The sequence below is a fragment of the Maylandia zebra genome, linkage group LG5, assembly GCF_041146795.1.
Source record: "Maylandia zebra isolate NMK-2024a linkage group LG5, Mzebra_GT3a, whole genome shotgun sequence".
NCBI lineage: Eukaryota > Metazoa > Chordata > Actinopteri > Cichliformes > Cichlidae > Maylandia > Maylandia zebra.
This window is the reverse complement of record NC_135171.1, coordinates 8375447-8396558: the sequence shown is the minus strand read 5'-3', so window position 1 is coordinate 8396558 and position 21112 is coordinate 8375447. Positions and strand designations below refer to the sequence as shown.

The 21112-nt window shown below is 41.8% G+C and overlaps 1 protein-coding gene and 1 non-coding gene across 2 annotated transcripts in view; one reads left to right on the top strand and one right to left on the bottom strand.

Moving 5' to 3' along the window:
- LOC106675000 (uncharacterized) overlaps nucleotides 1-20929 on the bottom strand; it is a 62468-nt gene extending 41539 nt beyond the window's left edge. Inside the window, exon 1 of the mRNA XM_076883680.1 lies at nucleotides 20743-20929. The gene's annotated coding sequence lies outside the window, so the exon portion shown is untranslated. The remainder of the gene's footprint in view (nucleotides 1-20742) is intronic.
- Nucleotides 14141-14212, top strand: trnaq-cug (transfer RNA glutamine (anticodon CUG)). Its single transcript has one exon. It is a non-coding gene; the product is annotated as a tRNA-Gln (tRNA).
- Nucleotides 20930-21112: the final 183 nt, after the last annotated feature.

Below are 21112 nucleotides of genomic sequence, written 5' to 3'. Positions count from 1 at the left end.
AAATGCAATAAACCTGCCACATGGAGAATGCTGCTGTCATGTCGTCAAAACCTGAGTTTGCTGTCATTCGTATCTACCTATTTCACACACACACACACACACACACACACACACACACACACACACACACACACACACACACACACACACACACACACACTTTTGATAAGAAAGGGGAGAGGATTACAGCTGGATATTGAGCATCTTAAGCCATCCTGACTCTCATGTCATTCTGTACCAGTGTGTGTGTGTGTGTGTGTGTGTGTGTGTGTGTCTGTGTGTGTGTGTCTGTGTGTGTTTGTGTGTGTGTCTGTGTGAGACAGACGAAGTAGAGTCACAGGGGCTCTTGAACAGGCAGCTTGCTTTCCCATTTCTTGCGGTGCCATAGCTTATTTCACGGCTCTTCGTCTGCTGTTTATATGAGAGCGTGTATGAGAGGCCTCCCAGTAAGAGTCATTTACCATGCTTTTGGTACCTGATTGTGTGTCTGTGTCTATATGTGTATCTCTGTGTGCATGCATGTGTTTGCACCATGGCCGAGGCCCTGATGGGTCCCTAGACACAGAGGATGAGTTAGCCTCTGCCCTGGTTTCCATGGCAGCTGCTAGCTTTATTAGACTCTCGCTTCAGCCCCCACAAACACACACCCACTTTCTCTCACACACACACACACACTTCATTGTACACTGACGGGGCTACACGGCCTCCCCGCCCTGAGGCGCTCACATTTTGGAGCAGTTAAGAAACTTGTCAGGAATGAGAGATGGGCGATGTGTGGCTAAATGAAGCGCAATGGAGAAAACGTCACGCGATTTCACACTTGAGTAGCCTCCGGCACTGCTGCTGCCCCACACACACACACACACACACACACATACATACGCACACGCCCTCACACAAACACAGAGGCAGGGTGAGATGAGCCTGAAATGAGAGCCATAGTGAACATCAATACAGGCCCCCATATCTACGCTCGGCAAGAACCATTCGAGATCAATATTCTCCAAACCAAACCAGTGTCACATTCTGTATGCTGCAAGCCAGACAGCATTAGAGCCGGTCCGCCCAGCATCAATCAGCTGCGAGCGCAGCTCCGTCCAACCACTTACGTGGCTCATAACATGCTCCATAGAGGCTGTAACCATGATGACACGCACACCACACTGACATTCAGATCTGATATAGTGGTAAATACTGCAGTTATGCGGTTCATCCTAAGCCATTACTGCAACAGATATAAGCAAATGCCTTTAATGCTCCTCCTGACTTTGGCCACCTTACCTCAGAGGTGCTGCTAGACCTGCGGTCCCCATATTTTTGCAGAACATAACTGATAAGTGCACAACAAGTTATCATTGAACTGTCGGTTTACTATATTGAACATTAGTTTGTATGCACTCATAGACAGGCGAGTTTTATACCACATGAAATCCTTTAAAAATGTTTTAATGTTGCATTGTCAGGTGGTGGGGACGAATGACAGCATAAGACATCAATTACCCTCGCCAGTTTGCATCTTCCACAGGGAAACCTTTAGCTAACAACCACTGCAGATGGCCAGTGACCACATGGAGCGTTGAAAAATGAAATCTGCTCTGAAATGCCCTCTATCTAACCTCTGCTGATATCTCAGCCTCCTTTCATCTAAATGCAGTTACTTCTGCCTCCAAAAGAACAACAGAGCCAAAGTTGAGGTGCCAGTGCCTAAATCCATCTTTTACATACAGTCAATGCAGATGGCCCCCAAATAAATGGTGAATGTAGTTTTTATTATATAGCGCTTTTCTACTCAAGGACAGCCAAGTTTAAACCACCAACTTTCAGATTAGTGGATGACCTGCTCTAACTCCTGAGCCACAGGCAACCTAAAACAGGTCCAGATGGTAGGGATGGACTGTCAAAATTGCTTTCATTTGACAATACAATTAAAAGAGGTCGAGTTACATATTTTGCACAGATCTTAACAAAGTAGACATTAATTACATTCTCCTCTTTTGTACTCCAAGAAATTAGCTCCCTCAGTTCCCCAAATAAAGTCTGCTATGTGCTGCAGATATTGTAAATGTAATTTTTGCATTTACAGTAGGATTAGTAAATGGTGATATGTGGGACCAGGCAATGGCAAATAACTTCCATTAACTTTAATTTAGTCAAAGCTTACTTGCTGTGTGGAGAGCTGTCCTTTGTATGTTGAGAGATTGGAGATTTTATTATCCTAATCCACAGGGGAGTGACTTCAGAGTTCTTATAGCCAGTTGTTAGGACTGCATATTAGTATAAAGGTGCTTCCACATCTGTAGCTTGGGTCATTAATAATTAATTTGGCTTCCACAACATTGTAACACAATTAATGCAAATGTGTTTTATGTTGTAAACATTAAAACAGGAGCAAATTTCTTTGATTACGTGCACAAGATGAACTCAACCACATACTGTATGAACATTTCTCTGCATAGATATGGACTCATAAGTAGCTTGTTTATTGTCATCATATTCTAATTTTGACACCATGACACAGCAGATTAAAATTACTTATGCCTCAGTGACCAAGGCCTAGAGCCCAGTCAGTGACCTATCTGAAAAAAATGTGCGTTTATAGCTTATGTTGTGTGAATGGGGGTTTATAGATTCCCCAGCGACTGCCAGCAATCACTTGCAACTGTTTGGTGAATATACATTTGTTTGCAACATGGATTCTGACTTGTCTCTAGGCCTGTGTGAAGCTTTACTCTGCATATGTACTCACACCATGAGAATGTTTCTTTTAGTTTTGCCACCATAAATAATACGACAGTCAGCCTGGAATTGGCTGGATACACTATATTGCCAAAAGTATTCACTCATCCATCAAAGTCATTGAATTCTGGTGTTCTAATCACATCCCACAGATCTATAAAATCAAGCAGCTAGTCATGCAGACTACTTCTACAAACATGTGTGAAAGAACTGGTCGCTCTCAGGAGCTCAGTGAATTCCAGCGTGGTACTGCGATAGGATGCCACCCATGCAACTGTTGTTACATTTCCTCACTACTAAATATTCCACAAAGCTTCTACTGTTAGTGGCATTATTACAAAGTTGAAGTGAATGGGCGTGGCAGCAACTCTGCCACAAAGTGGCGTAAAATTTCACACACACCCACTGTGAAGTGACAGATCAGGCTTCTCTGTCTGGCAATCTGACAGACAAGTCTGGGTTTGGCAGTTGCCAGGAGAACGGTACTTGTCTGAATGCACTGTGCCAAGTTTAAAGTTTGGTGGATGTAGGGATTATGGTGTGTGGTTGTTTTTCAGAAGTTGGTCTTAGTTCAAATGAAAAGAACTCTTAATGCTCCAGCATACTAAAAACATGGACGAGCGAGTTTGGTGTGGAGGAACTTGACTGGCCTGCACAGAGTCCTGACATCAACTTGACAAAGCAGCCTTGGGATGAATTACAGCAAAGACTACAACCTACGCCTTCTCATCCATCATCACTGTCTGACCTCACAGATACTCTTCTGGAAGAATGAAAATTCCAATAAACACACTTCCAAACCTTGTGGAGTCTCCTCAGAGTTGAAGCTGTTATAGCTCCAAAGGGCTGAGATCATATTAAACCCTATGAATGAAGAATGGGATGTGACTCAAGTTCATATATGTGTGAATACTTTTGGCAGTATAGTGTATATAGTCAATACCAGGATTTGATTTACAGCTTCACACCAGTTCAAAGGTACCAGGTGAATGTTAACAAAGAAAGCAAATAATAACTTGTTGGTCTTGCAAAGCAAAGTTATTGAAAATAAACAATCATTTCAAATGCTTTTAACTCTTTTAACGATTTCCAACTTGTAAGACAAAAAGAGCAGACTGTAATCGACGGCTGGCTCTGACAAAGCAAAATATAAAACATGAGTTCTTTAAACTATCATGAACAAATGCCACCGATATTTGTGGTTCTTGTACAAGAATTCTTTCTGTGTGAGCAGTCTGCCTTGGAATTATGTTTGTATTGAGTGTCTCTGCAAGACATGATTTACATCCAGCAGTCCAAGATGCAGTTTACGGTTCGTGCAGTGTGGTGAAGTAAAGGTGTAAAGTCCGCTCTGGTGTTGACCTTGTTATAACAAACTATAACTGTATTTTATGCATACTGCAGTTATAATGCACAGATATTTGTGTCTTAAGAACAGACTTTCGAGTTTTAGCTGATCTCCAGAGTCTTTTTCGTCTGTCAGTTACAGATTAATTAGATCTAAAATCTCTTTTTCTAAATTCTAAATTTGCACATAGACTTAAAATGTAACTAGATGTTCCCACCTATTATTGAAACTGCCTTTATTTTCTTTTATTACTTTTTGCCCTCTCTTCCAATCCCCTCAAAATTAAGTCTGCAAAAATTATACCATAGGAATGTTTTCCCACTTGGAAATTGCGGCTGTCACTTGGCATTAGCAGTACTTCATTTCTTCTCAGCAAGCGATGTAATTGCAAAACACCTATGCAACCATATAATTATTTTTGATTCTTTGTATCTGATGGCCATTTCTCATGTTTTATTCATATTTCTATCCACTTAAACAGTTCTTAAGGTCAAGTATCCTCCATGATTGCAGAAACCTGGGCACAGGGCTTTTTTTTCCTCATGCCTGTAATTTGTGCGTCTAATGAAATGTAATTTGGCACACTCAAAATTTCACACAAAAACTGTCAAATTGAATATGTGCACTGTTTGAGCTTCATAATGAAGACTGACTGACAACCCAGTGAGGAAGATTACTTCTCTAAGCCAATTTGATGTCACAATATCTTCTGTGCTGGGTGATATCTTTGCACAGGGCTCAAGTGTTTGAATGCTGCTAAATATCGTTCCAATCCTGTCATTCTGTCTGTCAAAACTACCAGCTTCCTTTCACTATGTCAGCAATGAGATTAAACAGAATTTTTGCATATAATGCATACATATATATTTTACATAGCCATAGTGATGCCACTCATTGGTTTTGGCAATTTGACTGGTACCATGTTGGTTTTGTTTGGAGTCAGAAGTTATATCTGGATTTGCTAGCAAGTTTAGTTAGCAAGCTTTCTAGCATTAGCTCATCCATATTTGGACAAGAGAACATAGTGTAAGTTATCAGCTAATGCTATAATATAACCTATAACTATGCCAATGTACCTGTGCAGCGCTTGTGATAAGTGTTGAATCCAACAACCTCAACTGGCCAGCGTAAAGTGGAAAGGACACTTGTGGCCTCAAGTTTTGCTTCTTTTGGTACTAGCAGACATCAGCTTTAATCTACTGTATCAGAGCTGTGCTAAGTTAGAGCTGATGCAAAGCCAACCTAATTTACATTATGTTTACACTGGCATACCAGCAAATAAACACAAAAGCATGTTGTGATTCAAATTATGATTTATTTTTGTAAAAGATTCATAGTAAACTAATAGGATGTTCATTTTTTAAGCTAGTTATTGAATACAGTGTTAGATGGTTATGATGTCAAGCATTGATTCTGTATTGGTTTAGTATTATGCCTGCTTTGGAATAACTTCTGTAAAGTACTTTTAAAGTACTTCTTTGTTATTGACAGCTCAAAGTTGTATCTGTCCCCGCACCTAAAGTCACCATTCATGTGGGAGGAAACCAGAGCAACTCACCAGAAACAAGGAAAATAAAGATAAAACCTTAAAATTGACTAATAATAAGAAGAATATTTTAAATAATATCTATATAGCTAGTAAACAAATTGTCTCCTGATATTGTTCCTTAAAATTTAGACCAGACAATGCAAATATATATATTTTTGACCCTTGAAAAAGATATGCAGTTATCCTGAGATCCAAAATTAGCCTTTGCTGATCAACTTGTTTATATTTTAGTTACAGGGATAGAACATTTGCAGTATCTGTTTCTGAGAGTATAGCTGACCAGTAGTTACCACAAGCTGTTCAATTTTAAAAAAAAGAAATCTAAAAGTAAGCACACTGCGCGTTATGTTTATCACATGTTGTCAGATTATGATTGTAAATGTCTTTGTTAGCTAAAAAGTACCTGGTATGAGCAAATGATCCGTAAAATCAGTAACAATGGTGAGTCAGTTTAATCAGCCCAACTGTAGAGATTCATTGCTAACCATTGCTTTAGATATTTACTTGCCACGTCTTTCTTTGGGATGTTATTATTATGAGAACCTTAAAGGAAATGTAATGAATTTAGTGTATGCTTATTCACCCAGGTGAAATCTATATTAGAATAATCAAATTAGACCTGTGTAATGCAATAGCACAAACAGATACAGCACACCTCTGTTACTTAATCAACCATATCTTGCATTGTAGTGGAAAAACACTTAAAATGTGTCAGTGTGGCTCAAGTGCTAGCAGCTATTCACAACATAGCTTGGGGCAACCAGCGTCCCTACTGTGGAAAAACCCAATGAGCATTTTCTTTCTAATAGTTTTACTGCTACTAATACCTCCTCTAGATTATGGAAATGGTCAACTTTGCCTCCCTACAACTTTGTGTAGTTCTCAAAAGTGAAAATCAAGTTGACAGATCACTGCTTTGACTTCCAAAAGACAAAAGGCTTTTTTGTTTTTGGCCTGTGATCAGAACTTCTGCAGCATTCCTTTATAAAGGAACTGCACAGGAATGCAATGCATATGTTCCGTCGGGAAACATATGCATTGCAAACTGTTTCCCAACGAGTTCCACTGAGTCCAGACCTCTAGCCGTTTTTCCCTCCACTAATTATTTCAGTCTCTACCACTTCTGGTTATCACATCTGTTGCACAATCTTCTTGACCAATTGCTGCAATAGTTTCAAGTACAGCTGTCTACAAAGTTACATGAAGGAATTTGGTCTGAACATTTTGTTTTACTAGTTTTCCTAAAACTCCTGTCTGTACTTTTTGCTTTGAGGACGTTGTAAGGCATGTCTGATCCCACCACGACACGCAAGCCTCACCATCTGGCGTGGACACATTTCGGCAGCAGCCTGAGAAGACGCCAAATTAGATTTTGTTTGGAGTAAACTGCTGTTCGTGCTACAAGCTTCCATTTTCTCTCTGTTGGGATATAGCTAATCACCTGTGATTACTAAGCACGCCGCAGGCTAAAGGCGTGTGTATGTGTGACACAAGTATGGATTATATAACTTGTCTCAATTTACTGTGATATTAGGTAGACCTGAGCATTAAAGGGGGTTATATTCAGCTGTGTCTTATTAAAGGTGGATAAACTGAGTGCAGGTGGGTGTACCTTGCACTCCATCTCTCTGTTTAACACGTTTACTGTGTATCGACACTCAGCGGATAATGTCCTGTTCAGCATTAGCAATGCTTTAACTGTCTGTTATAAAGAAAGCAAGGTATGTTTAGAATCCACAGTCACGCTGTGTAAACTTTATCCACCTGCATTTTGTTGCTCATACCTCCACCTCCATCTTCCCCCTTTCCCCCCCAACCCTCTTTCTTTCCACTCTCCATCAGCCATTGGGAGTCTCATCTGAGAGAGGAGAACAGAGACGGAAAAAATAAGAGTGGGGATGCAAGGACGCGTGGCGCAGAGAATACTAAGCACCTATGGGTGTTTAACACAAAGCCCTGTACAGACACCCGTGTGCATACACACACAGAGGTGTATATGGGCACACATTTCTCACTTAAGCATGCACACGTATACACAAACACACTGTGCTGGGTATTATCAGCCCCCTTGGTGCAGGTTGAATAGAATGTATTTGTACCTCAGGCTTAAACAGTGAGGATTATGGGGGATACGAGGGGAATGCTAAAGCCGGGAGGGAGGCCGACGACCTTGGTATGGACTTGGAAGGCAGGAGGAGGGGTTGGTTGTGGTTGGCGTATCATTCAAAACTGCGGTAAACACGAGGGCTGAAAACAATGATGGTCTTGTGTGATGTGCGCGTCCATTTAAGTAGAAATCACAGCATTAGGGCTGTGAAGAGTTTCATTAGCCCAGTGCGAAGCAACGTGTTGGTGAAGAACGAGCTTGCGCTTGTCTGATATTTCCATCAATAACGCATTCATGCTTTTGTTTTCACTACGTTTTGTGTTTGCGTGTTTACATGAGCATGTCCGTTCCCATTTTGCACGTGTTTTTGTGTGCCCAATTGTGTGGAAATGGGGGATGCATCATATACTTGTTACAAGTGGCAGGACAGAATGCATAATTCATTTTCATTTGGACTGCTGTAATAGGGTGAGTTTGTGTCTGTGTAGCGGCCGCAGGGAATGTGCTTTTTCTTTCACTAAGTGTGTGTGTGTGTGTGTTTGAGAGAGAGAGATTTGGCACATCTGTGTAATAACCTGGGATTGGATGTGTCAGGTCATTTCTACAAGTGTTAAAGAAAGCAAGGAGGAGAGACAGGCAATCTGATGAGTAGAGCTGCATCTCAGCTCATCAGTGTGGGGGGGGAAAGGGGGGGGAATGTAGGAAAATTGGAAAGAGATGGGTGTGGAGAGGTAACATGGGTGAACAAACAGCCCGTGGACAGGGGCGGGGATGAAGAGATGGACGATGGAGGAACGAGCTGAAAAGAGGCAGAAGGAGGAGAGAAAAGTAATGTAGGAGCGATGGAGATAAATCAATAGGAGAATGGTGAGGAAAATAACAGAGAGGAACGAGTGAAGAGCTAGGTGAGGGTGGAGAGGAGAGAGAGTAAAGGAACGGGGGGATGGAGAGATGGTTGATAGAGAAAGGGTTGCAGTTAGAAAAGCTGCAAAAAGGAGAAAGAAGACAGGAATATAATATTTATGTAAATGTGTATTAGCAGTGTTTCAAGATACAAGATACACGCATACATCTGCAGCCTGTGCTTAAAGTCAGCTGGCCTTTGCTGTGCTCATGTGTATGGCCTCTCACCACAGTTTTACTAGAACTAAGTTAAACTGTTTACCCATCCATCTTCGACAACTTATCCACTTATCCAGGTCCAGGCTGCAGGGGTTGCCTACTATTGTCTAAGTGATTTCAGTTCATTACATTACAATATAATACATTTATTTAGCACCAATTCACCACAGCAGTTGTCTCAAAGACCTTTTAATTGTAAGCTAAGGTCCTACAAGCCCCAGTCATCTATGAGAAAACGTGGTGGCTGTGGGAAGGAAGAACTCACTTTAAACAGGAAAAGACCTCCCACAGAATCAGAGAGGAGCAGCCGTCTGCTGTGACGTACAAGGGCAGGATTACAAAGACAGAAACGCATAGAAAAAAGTGCTTGTATGAATGGGTGAATGAGGCATGTTGTATAAAGTGCTTTGAGTGCTGCAGGACTAGATAAGTAGATAAGTGCTATATAAGTCCAGTCCGTATAATCCAGGCAGCTGATATAGCAACACAAATAAGGGATGGTTTTGGGTCACCTGATCTAGTCCTAACTCTAAACCTTATCCAAAAGCACCAGACCTTCTCCATTTACCAGATCACCATACTGAAAAAAAGAGATTGGCCAGCTCTTGGATTTACGTAAGCATCTTGCGTGTATTTAACACAATCGCCTCATGCTTTAAAGTTAAGTGTAACTACATAGTGTAGAAACTACATGATATGCAGAGAGGCTAGATTAAATTGTTCATATCATGTTCAAGTGAAGTGAGTCAATAATATATCAATGTTAAATCTTGCGACACTGCACGGGTTTCAGACTCGCGCTCTTTAGATCGTGGTTTCAGGAAGGCATCCATCTCAGTCAAGTCGAGCAGCCACCTCTACTTTTTTTAGTATACCAAAAAAAGTAAATTGGGTGGTTGTTACATTAAAAAAGTCTAACTTGTAATTTGAACACAATAATTTCATGTTTCTATGAACGTAATTAAATCATGAAGAATCTGTGCGAAATTCAACAACTTAATTTGTTCTTGTTGAGACGACATGATACAATCTAGTAAGAGTGGTTAGTTGCTGAACTCATGAAATTCACAAGATCGCACAAGATTTCAAACTGCAGGAAAATCACTGGAGTTATAAGAGGCAGACAACTACACACGCACCACGCGCATGCTATTGCTATTGCTATTTATTGTGTATTATTACAAAAACAAAACAATTCTGCATCAAATACAGGAAATCATAGCTTTCCTACATTTCCTAGATTGTTGGCATGGTGGTTAGTGCTGTTGCTTCACAGTAAGAAGGTCCTGTGTTCAAATCCACATTCTGGCTAGTTTGCAGGTTTCTCTCTGGGTATTCTGGTTTGATGCATGCAGTTATTAGAGTTAGGGTTAACTGGTGATTCTAAATTACCTGTGAATGTAAGCGTAAATGGTTGTTTGTTTCTATGTGATAGACTGGTCAGCTGTCCAGGGTGTACCCTGCCTTGTAACCTATCACTTCAGGGTTATTTCCCAGCCCTCCTGCAACCAGGATAAAGATAGAAGGATGGTAGTTGTTGAAGACCTGTTCAATTTTTATGGTAACCAGGATTTAGACTTTGTTGAACATTATGTAATATGAAGACAGCATGTAGTATTTAAGTGACCAAGTAGTATTGGGGTAAAAGTTATTGAATAGTGTTGACATAAAATGACAAAATTGTGAAGGATTAAAATATTCCAAGAGCTCAACTTACTTCATCTGAACATGTTTCAATCGCGTTTTATGAACACAAAATGCACAGGTTTACTGGATATGAAAAAGTTGTGTTGATTTAACTCAGTTGTTTAAGTTTCTGCCAAAGCAAAACATTTGTGTGCAACCAATGTCCACTATTGAATCAAGTAAATCCAACATGGCCTTTTTTTCAGTGCAGCAAGGGTGTAGGGCTCGAGCTGTGTTTTTGTATGGCCACATGCTAAACAGAAGATGCTACATTTCAAAGAAAGTCTCATACATTTGGCTATTTTTGACAGTTTTTCAATTGAAAGCTTATAAACACGGGTATTCCAACCTGGGAAAAGGAAAGGGGTGGACGTTAGGGGAAAAACTCTAACAGATGGGTTGCCAGTGGCATGGTGGTTGTTAAGAGGTTAAGCCCAGTCTTAAAAGTAGATGTCTGTCACATGACCCAAACTGGCAGCTGGTTCCACAAAACAGTGGCCTGACAGTTGAAAGTAAGGCTGTACTGTGAGAGCAAAGTGGTCTATTAAAATAATATATAGTGCTGTCTTTGGTGGGAAACACAGGTATTTGCCAAAAAAGCTGAGAGTATAATCCTTCCTGCATATTCTGGGTCTGCCCTGGGGTCTTTTTCTAGTAAGACTTGTCCAGAACACCTTTCCTCAGAGGCATGTCGGAGGCATCGTGGCCAGATGCCCAGACCACTTTTCATTAAGGAGCTTCTCATCCTAAAGGCAGCATCTGGACAACCTTCAGAGAAAGCGTATTCCTACAATCTCAGAAAGCTGATGCGGTTCATCTGGACATTACGTTTTCAGTGGGAGAAAAGTTTGAAATAGGTGAAACTTTTCTCCCACTGAAAAAACTTTGGCCAGATGAACAGACAAAGCTTTCTGCGATTTCTGGGATTGAGCATGCAATAAGACCTTATTTTACAACCATATTCGTTCTGCGAAAACCAGCAGTTTGAGGCCATAGAGGGTAAGTTAAGTTGTTCACCAAACAAACCGAACTGAAAAATAACGGATCTATCATATACTTAAATAAATCAAAGCATGTTTTGTATGTGTGCCCCCTGAATAAAAGGTCTACATTTTGGTGTTAGAAATGAATAGTGTTGAAAAAAAAACAACAGTCTCAAAAGAAACCTTTGTTTTTCTCTAAAAGTACTGTACTTCTAATAGAAAAAGGTCCAGGTAAAGTCACCCATGATAAAACAAACAAACAAAAAGCAACCAAAGCTATTGACAGATCACAGGCTGTAAAAGCTGATTGAACCACACTGCATTTGAAAAACTAGTGGCTGTGCATTCATGCTAGGTAGGAGGTCCACGTAAAAATAAAGTTGAAGTGCTGCTGACAAAAATCTGAAAAGCTCTCTTTGCCATTTTGCATGCACTTTTTAGATGGTATCGAACTCCAGCTCAGCAGTCTATCACTCCCCCGTCTACTTTCAAGTTGTGCACAGTGTCAGGCTTCAGTCTTGATCATGTGGGAAAAATAACATCTATGGAGTTTAGTTTAGTTTTAGTTAGCTTTTATACAGCTCTGAACAAAAAACTGATAAACTTACACTTAAGGACAGTTCTGCCAAATGCCCACTTTATTAGCCAGAATTATCTATTTTCAGAATTATCTATTTTAAAGAATATTTGTTCTCAATATATAGATGGGATTATGTAAAGGTGGAGTTGTGCTAGTCAAAGTGCAGTCAGTTCATATTCTTAATGACAATCGAGGATCTTAATCTTTAAAATTCAATTCAATTCCACTTATTTATACATCACAACAACAGTCCCCTCAAGGTGCTTTACATTGTAAGGTAGAACCTACAATTAAACATACAGAGGAAAAACGCCACAATCATATAAGCAAGCACTTGGGCGACAGTGAGAAGGAAAAACTCCCTTTTAACAGGAAGAAACCTCCGGCAGAACCAGCTTCAGGGAGGGGCGGGGCCATCTGCTGCGACCAGTTGGGCAGAGAGAAGAAAGACAGGAAATAAATAGGGAGGGGATAAGAAGCATGAAAGTCAATAGATCTACACTGAACAAAAATATAAACGCAACACTTTTGTTTTTGCTCCCATTTCCCATGGGATGGACGTAGAGACCTAAAATTCATTCCAGATACACAATATAACCATCCCTCCCAAACAGTGGTCACAAATCAGTCCAAATGTGTGGTAGTGGGCACATCTGCTATATTGAGATAATCCATCCCACCTCACAGGTGTGCCACATCAGGATGCTGATCTGACATCATGAGTAGTGCACAGGTGTACCTCAGACTGCCCACAACAAAAGGCCACCCTGGAATGTGCAGTTTTTTGTGCTATTGGGGGTCTGGGGACCCAGAACCGGTCAGTATCTGGTGTGACCACCATTTGCCTCATGCAGTGCAACACATCGTCGCATGGAGTCCATCAGATTGTCAATTGTGGCCTGTGGAATGTTGGTCCACTCCACTTCAATGGCTGTGCGAGGTTGTTGGATATTCGTGGGAACTGGTACACGCTGTCGTATACGCCGGTCAAGCACATCCCGAACATGCTCAATGGGTGACATGTCCGGTGAGTATGCTGGCCATGCAAGAACTGGGACATTCTCAGCTGCCATCTGCCCTGAACAATGTGAACCATGATTCATCCGTGAAGCGCACACCTCTCCAACGTGCCAGACGCCATCGAATGTGAGCATTTGCCCACACAAGTCTGTTACGGCGACGAGCTGGAGTCAGGTCAAGACCCCGATGAGGACGACGGGCATGCAGTTGAGCGTCCCTGAGACGGTTTCTGACAGTTTGTGCAGAAATTGTTTGGTTGTGCAAACCAATTGTTCCAGCAGCTGTCTGGGTGGCAGGTCTCAGACGATCTTGGAGGTGAACCTGCTGGATGTGGAGGTCCTGGGCTGGTGTGGTTACACGAGGTCTGCGGTTGTGAGGCCGGTTGGATGTGCTGCCATATTCTCGGAAACGCCTGTGGAGACGGCTTATGGTTGAGAAATGAACATTCAATGCACGGGCGACAGATCTGGTTGACATTCCTGCTGTCAGCATGCCAATTGCACACTCCCTCATTGCTTGTGGCATCTGTGGCATTTTGCTGTGAGACAAAACTGCACATTCCAGGGTGGCCTTTTGTTGTGGGCAGTCTGAGGTACACCTGTGCACTACTCATGATGTCAGATCAGCATCCTGATGTGGCACACCTGTGAGGTGGGATGGATTATTTCAATATAGCAGATGTGCCCACTACCACACATTTGGACTGATTTGTGACCACTGTTTGGGAGGGATGGTTATATTGTGTATCTGGAATGAATTTTAGGTCTCTACGTCCATCCCATGGGGAATGGGAGCAAAAACAAAAGTGTTGCGTTTATATTTTTGTTCAGTGTATAAGAGCAAATCTGAGCAAGACCATGGACTTTCTTTTTTCTCAAGTCCACGTTTGTTTTTTTTCTAAAACTTAGTGCCAAATAAAAAGATGAGCTATCCTGGATGCTTGGTTTGCAAATGTAGTCAATAAAATAGCGATACACGATTGTATCCCTACGCCAAGACTGAAAGTGGTGGTTCCATGGTGTAATGGTTAGCACTCTGGACTCTGAATCCAGAAATCTGAGTTCAAATCTCGGTGCAACCTGTATTTTGGACAGGGGTAGCTCCCCACTGCTTCTTTGAGTGAACTGGTTAAATGCAGAGGACTACAACATTTCCCATGTGTGGGATTATAAGGGTTGAAAAATAAAGTTCAAATTAAAAATGTTCTCTCAACCACAATCCTGAAAGTTGTGAGAAAGCCTCAACTCCGGTAAAAAAAAAAAATTAACTTTTGAGTATTTTTTCCAAAAAACAAAAAAAACCCCAAAAGAGATGATTTCCTTGACAGTAGATGGAATCATCATAAATAATTTATGACCATTTAAAATCCTTTGCCAAACTCACAGGTACTCAGAACTTTTTTTCCTGGATGTCTTAGCGACTCCTTTGGATCTCAGCAGGATAACACCATGAAAGCAAAGAGAACACAACCGCAGATGTCAGAGGTTCAAATAACACAAGTTCCACCAGTCGTTTCTACTCATTAGTGCCTAATCTGGAAACTGAGAGTCTATTTTTATCTGTTTGATGATGTGATGAGCTTTTTCCCCATGACTGAACAATTAAATTGTTCAACAAGTATTTCACTTTCTTATTGGGCACTGCTTTAAACACCTTAGCACCCAACAGGTTACTGGGAAAAAAAACCCTATAACTTAGCTATAGGGTCAGGTTTTACCTGGATACTAAAAAAGCATATTTTCAATAAGCAGAAGATAACTCTTTTTTACTATGAGATATCAATTTGGGTGTGTCAATTAATTAAAGGGGTAGATGTAAAAATGAACCTAGACCTAGGCCTAAACCAGTTAACTGGACACCTGATGGATGTCAACACGGCCAAACCAAACCTGAAGCAGAGACAAGGAGGAGTTGGGGAAGGATAAAATGAGGAATAAAAACTATGACAGAGTCAAGTTTGAATAAATCTGAATGGAGTCAGATGGAGAATAAGCAAAGAGGATATGAGAACAGAAGACGGCTTTAATGAGGTGTGATAGATACCTGGAAATGGGGCTGTTGATTATTATACCTCACTCAACAATGTGGTATATGATTGTGTGTGTGCACGTGTGTGTACGTGCGTTTGTGTGTTTATGTGGTGTATTTGATGTTAAGGTGAGCTGATCAGTCACTGGAAACTCCCCCGTATGTCCCTCGCTACGAGCTGTTTAAGGTCAGTTCATCCCCGTGGCAACATGGAACGTCAGTGAACTCCCCTACCATCACCGCCACTGCTCCCAGAAACCACAACACGACTCTGGCCAAATGCCACTGTCTGTGCGTGTGTGTGAGTGAGCGTGGATGTACACGCATTTGTGTGTTTCCTGAACTCTGACAAATGCCACTGACCGGTGACACTATCAAGCCAAACAACAGGGTCTTGGTAGGGTTTTCAGATCGTGTTAGGAGCGCTGGCTTTACAAAGTCGAGGCCACGCTCACACACAAACATACACTAACAGCAGCCAGCTTTTTCTTTTACCCTTCTTTGCTACTGCTATTTAATTTTTTTCCAAAAGTTTATACTCGTGTGTGTGTACCTGATATTTATGTACAATATGTGTGTTGTCCTAGATAGACACACACATACACAATCTGCCAAATGCACAGGTAGTAAACTAATTGGACTTTAGGCCATGCATTTACTTCATATGCATTAATGTGACTGTGCATTTAACCGTGGCCCTTCTCATTTGCCTCCAGTGACAGGCTCGCCTCTCCTCGCTAATACTAACACGATGCTGCTTAGCTTCTAATTAAGATGTATGAGTCACCATGTCCGCTTGTGTGCGTGTGTGAGAGAGAGAGAAAGAGACAGAGACTGTGTGTGTCTCATCATCATAGTCTGCCACACATGAATGGTGCTGTCCGCGTTGTGTTTGGCAGGGTTGAATGGTTTTGCGGCCAGGAACGTTGTCTAATTTAAGATGTCACACATGCTCGGTAGCTCATTTACGCAAGCCGCGCACGCACTCACTACACTGTAGTAGCAGGCGACAAGCGCCCATCCAAAGGCCATACACACACATGCACAAACTTGTGCCACGGAACATCTTGATGGACAGACAGTTGGGCGAGGGGGTGTTGATGAGACATACACACAAATGTCATCTGTTTGCGAACCCACACACATGAAAATGCACCACTTTTTAGAAACAGCAGCCACTGTGCCTTCAGTTCCCTGGCAGGGTGATTACTACTTTTATCACTATGCTCATCATCAATCATCAGCCCACAGACACATGCATGGTGACAAAAGTGCTCCAGCTCCTTAACACACATGTAACATTCTTGTTAATTGCTGTGTCTTATGAGCACAGATACACATACAAGGGGATGGAGTGAAAGTCAAAAATTCTGATAAGTTCTTTTTTTTTTTTTAATCGCGTGAGTAAAAATGGAAATATTTTCATTACCGAGAACTAAAAATGTTTGGGTGTACTTTTAGTTACAGTCAGTGTCAGGTGCAACTCCACAGCAATATAATATGTGTTAAATGGTCACCATCCTGCACTACTGTTCTAAATAACAACATAGCAGTTACTAATCAACCAATACTGACATTTAAACTGAGTTTATGTGGAAAGTGACCTAAAACCTTTCAAGAATTAAAATGACTTCTGATTAATTCCATGAAGGATAAAGAATGAAAACTGCTCAGACCAGAAACAACAATCCATCAGCGTGAACACAGTACCAACTTGTCACTGATCAGAGGTGGGAAGTAACAACGTACAAAGCAAACATCCTGCAAACCAAACCAAGCTATGCTAACTTTGTGTTATTCAAATGCGAAGCACTGTGTTGGACTGGTACATCTGGTTGAATTGTGTAAATCCACATAGACACTAAACACTACCCTGAAAAACCCAGTGGATCTCACATTAGAAATGATTGTGATTACTGAGTTGTGATCCTTTGGTTCATTTTTAAATTGAACTTTCACTGCTTTTGTCCTACATAAAAGATTCAAACGGAGTACATTCTTCTGAAATAGAATTCAGATTGCATTGTCATGTAACAATGTTATTTTATACGAAAATAGTTAGTAGGATTGTCCTTCGAGGAGCTACTGTTTACTTTCTCAATTTCTTACTATAGCTTAATTTTTAAAAAGTATGAGTTCCTGCCGCAAGTGGAGGAGTTCAAGAATCTCGGGGTCTTGTTTGCGAGTGATGGGAGAAGGGAGCAGGAGATCGACAGACGGATTGGTGTTGCAGCCGCAGTGATGTGGACGCTGCACCGGTCCGTCGTGGTGAAGAGAGAGCTGAGTGTAAAAGCGAAGCTCTCAATTTACCGGTCGATCTACGTCCCTACCCTCACCTATGGCCACAAGCTGTGGGTAGTGACCGAAAGAACGAGATCGCGGATACAAGCGGCGGAAATGAGCTTCCTCCGAAGGGTGGCTGGCCCCTCCCTTAGAGATAGGTTGAGAAGTTCAGCCATCTGGGAGGGGCTCAGAGTAGAGCCGCTGCTCCTCCACATCGAAAGGAGCCAGCTGAGGTGGTTCGGGCATCTGACAAGGATGCCTCCTGGGCGCCTCCTGGGTGAGGTGTTCCAGGCATGTCCCACCTGGAGGAGGCCCCGGGGCAGACCCAGGACACGCTGGTAAGATTATATCTCTCGGCTGGCCTGGGAACACCTTGGTGTTCCCTCGGATAAGATGGAGGAGGTGGCTGGGGAGAGGGAGGTCTGGGCTTCTCTGCTTAGGCTGCTGCCCCCGCGATCCAGCCCCGGATAAAGCGGAAGAAGATGGATGGATGGTATCAGTGTCATATATTTGGTAGAAGAACCACCTTTTTAGTGAAGTGCTCTATGTGAGTTTGGTATCAACTTTGTGGTATAACCTAATCAGTCCTATTAGGGTTTGTTAATACTGATGACTAATATTTTTCTTGTTTTATTCTCTGGACATAAGAAAGAAGACATTGATGTACTAACTCAGTGTTTCCCAAACTTTTTTTGTTAGGCCCCACTTAGTTTTACAAGAAAAATCTTCACCCCCCCCCACGCACAAACACATCCTCCAGCCACACACACCCATATTTTATATTCAAACTCCACTGTGGTTTATTTCACACCTCAAAGATTTCGTAAACAATTAAACAAATAAAAGTAAACTGCAATAAATTACAGGTAGCAATGAAATAAACTACTGATTCTTTTACGCTACGTCCACACCTACACGGGTATTTTTGAAAACGCTGCTGTTTCTATGCGTTTGGGTCTTTCGTACACATGTAAAGGCAAAAACATAGTTTTTCAGTGATTTTAAACGCCGTTTACGTGTGGACGAGTAATACAGAGTTTGTCACGCAACGTCAAAGGTATATGCCTTTTTTCTGTGCGCATGGTGTAATTATTTTACGTGTAGTTGTTTTTTTCCTGTGTAATAATATTCAACATTGCTATCAATACATTTTTCAAAAATGGGTTTAAAAACATAAACAACTGTGGGATACTGTTTGTAAGTGGTTTGGACAGGGGGAACAAATTATGGCAGGATCAGCCTGATGTTATTTGTATCCCAATGTAACTTTACTGTATAAAGAGCAAACATCTCCAAAATGTCAGGAGTAGTTAGTCACTACAACAAGTGTTTGTGAACTAAAAATAAAAAATGTGGGATACTGTTTGTCTGTGATTTGAGAGCCCAGCGCTGCTCCCGACGCAGGGAAAACAAATTCTGTCACAGAGACCCACCTTGGCACTTGTGCAGGTGAAGCCAAAGGAAAGATATGCTTCATCATATTTTCTAGTCTTTGGTTTGGAAACATATTCAGCGATGCTTCATCTCCTGCTCTGCGTTTGTGTGGGAGCCCTGTCAAAAAGCTGTCCATTATGCTAGCAGTGTCCAAGCATTCTGGTTTTTTTTTTTCCTTTTCATCCCCCCCTCCCCCCCTTTGGGAACCTCTGTACTAACTAGTGAAGACAGTGTGTTGAGAAGATGGAAGAAGTAGATTGAGGAGCCAATGAATTTAGAAAATGAGAGTGAGAGGAGGATGGATGGAGGATAGTTAGTGGAAGTGAGAGAAGCTAAGAAGAGGATTTAGAGTGGAAAGGGTTGGTTCAGATGACATACTAGTACAGGTAGGAGATATCCTTTTTAACCAGATTGTTTAACATAATCTTGAGGAGTGACAGGATGCCTGAAAAAGGCGAAAAAGTGTATTATACCAATTTCCAACAACAAGGTTGATGTGTAGAGCTGAGTAACTACAGAGATAAAGCTGATGAGCCACAACATGAAGATATGGGAACGAGTTGCTGAAGTAGAAGTGACACATTAGTCAAAGGTGGGGGTGGGATTACATCAGAGATCAGCTCTGATACACTTCATGTTTGCAGTGGTGAATGGATAGGTTGACTCATGACGTCTCTATGGACTGCAGATGACACTGTGAGCTGTAGTGAGAGATCACAGGTGAAAGAGAGCCCGGACAGGTGCAGCTGGGCTCTGGAGAGAAAAGGGACAAAACTCAGTAGAAGCAAGCCAGAATACATCTGCGTGAATGTGTGGGAGACAGGTGTACCAGTAAAGCTGCAAACAGCAGAGGTATTGGAGGTAAGATGACTTTAAATACATGGGATGAACCACCCGAATCAATGTACACTCCACAAGAGAGGTGAAGAAGCGAGTGCAGGCAGGGTAGAGTGGGTGGAGAGGAGTGTCAGGGGTGATTTGTGAAAGGGAAGCTTTACAAGATGGCAGCAAGACCTGCTATGATGTATAGTTTGGAGATGGTTGCACTGACAAAAACACAGGAGGAGGAGCTGGTGGTGGCAGAGTTGAACATTTTAAGGTTTTCATTGGGAGTGAGCAGGATAAACAAGATTAGAAATTAATATTTCAGAGGGACAACACAGTTTGAGCAGCTTTGAAATGAAAAAGGAGCAGACAAAAGAAGAAGTGTTAAATATTTTTCCTGAAATCAGCCCATTTTAATTCCAGGAACTGAAGCCAGTTTTTGTAGGAATACCAGCAAATAAACATGTTTTTTTCTAATAAAAACTTCAGGTTAGCCTTAGGCTTTTAAAGCAGCACTAAATACAACAAGGAGATGTATCTAGACATGTGTTCACAACATGACATGTCAATTATTCAGGTCATGATTAAGGCCAAAAAACTCAGAATTTATGTTCAATAGTATTAGTAAAATATGAGCTACTTTCACATCCCGCCTCTCTGCTGGTGTGAGGCTGTGAACACAAAGTATTCAATCTACTGTAATAACAAAGCAATAAATTATAGCCTTTGTGTAAATGACCACGGCAGACCCGGGTGCAAGTTCATGCTTTGCAGCATACTTTACTGACTCACACGGTTGCTGTTCACAATGCTCACAGAGCTCTTCCGCTGCCCGCTCAACATTATCACAACCACCACAAACACAGCACCCATTACAATATTTAAGTCGGCGGGGCGTGATTGCAGATGCCGTGCAGGTGCGTCCGCCTTCCCTGCACGGCACCGCAGGCCACGCCCCGCCATGCTATGGCCCTTTCCTCAGAAATGTTGACTCTAAATATCACACAGTCTGCTTGTTGACACTCCTGAAGATCTTCTTACCTGGTCACACAATCTGCATTTAGCACCACCGTCCTCCGTGTTGCAAGCCAAAGCTGGTAACAGACATTGTGTTAGCTTGATTGACAAAATAGGCTGCTAGCTACCTGTAACCTGTCCTAGCTACCTGTAGTCTGTACTAGCTACCTGTAGCCTGTCCTAGCTACCTGTAGCCTGTCCTAGCTACCTGTAGCCTGTCCTAGCTACCTGTATGAGGCTAACTGCAGTAATGATGCAGGCAGCCTGATGCGCTGAATGAGGCATTACCATATAAACATAGTTCCTCAAGATCATTCTAGGAAGTTGGAGAATGTTTCTACTAATTAGCCACAAGGATTTGTATTCATTAATAGACATTTTTGGAATGTGTTGC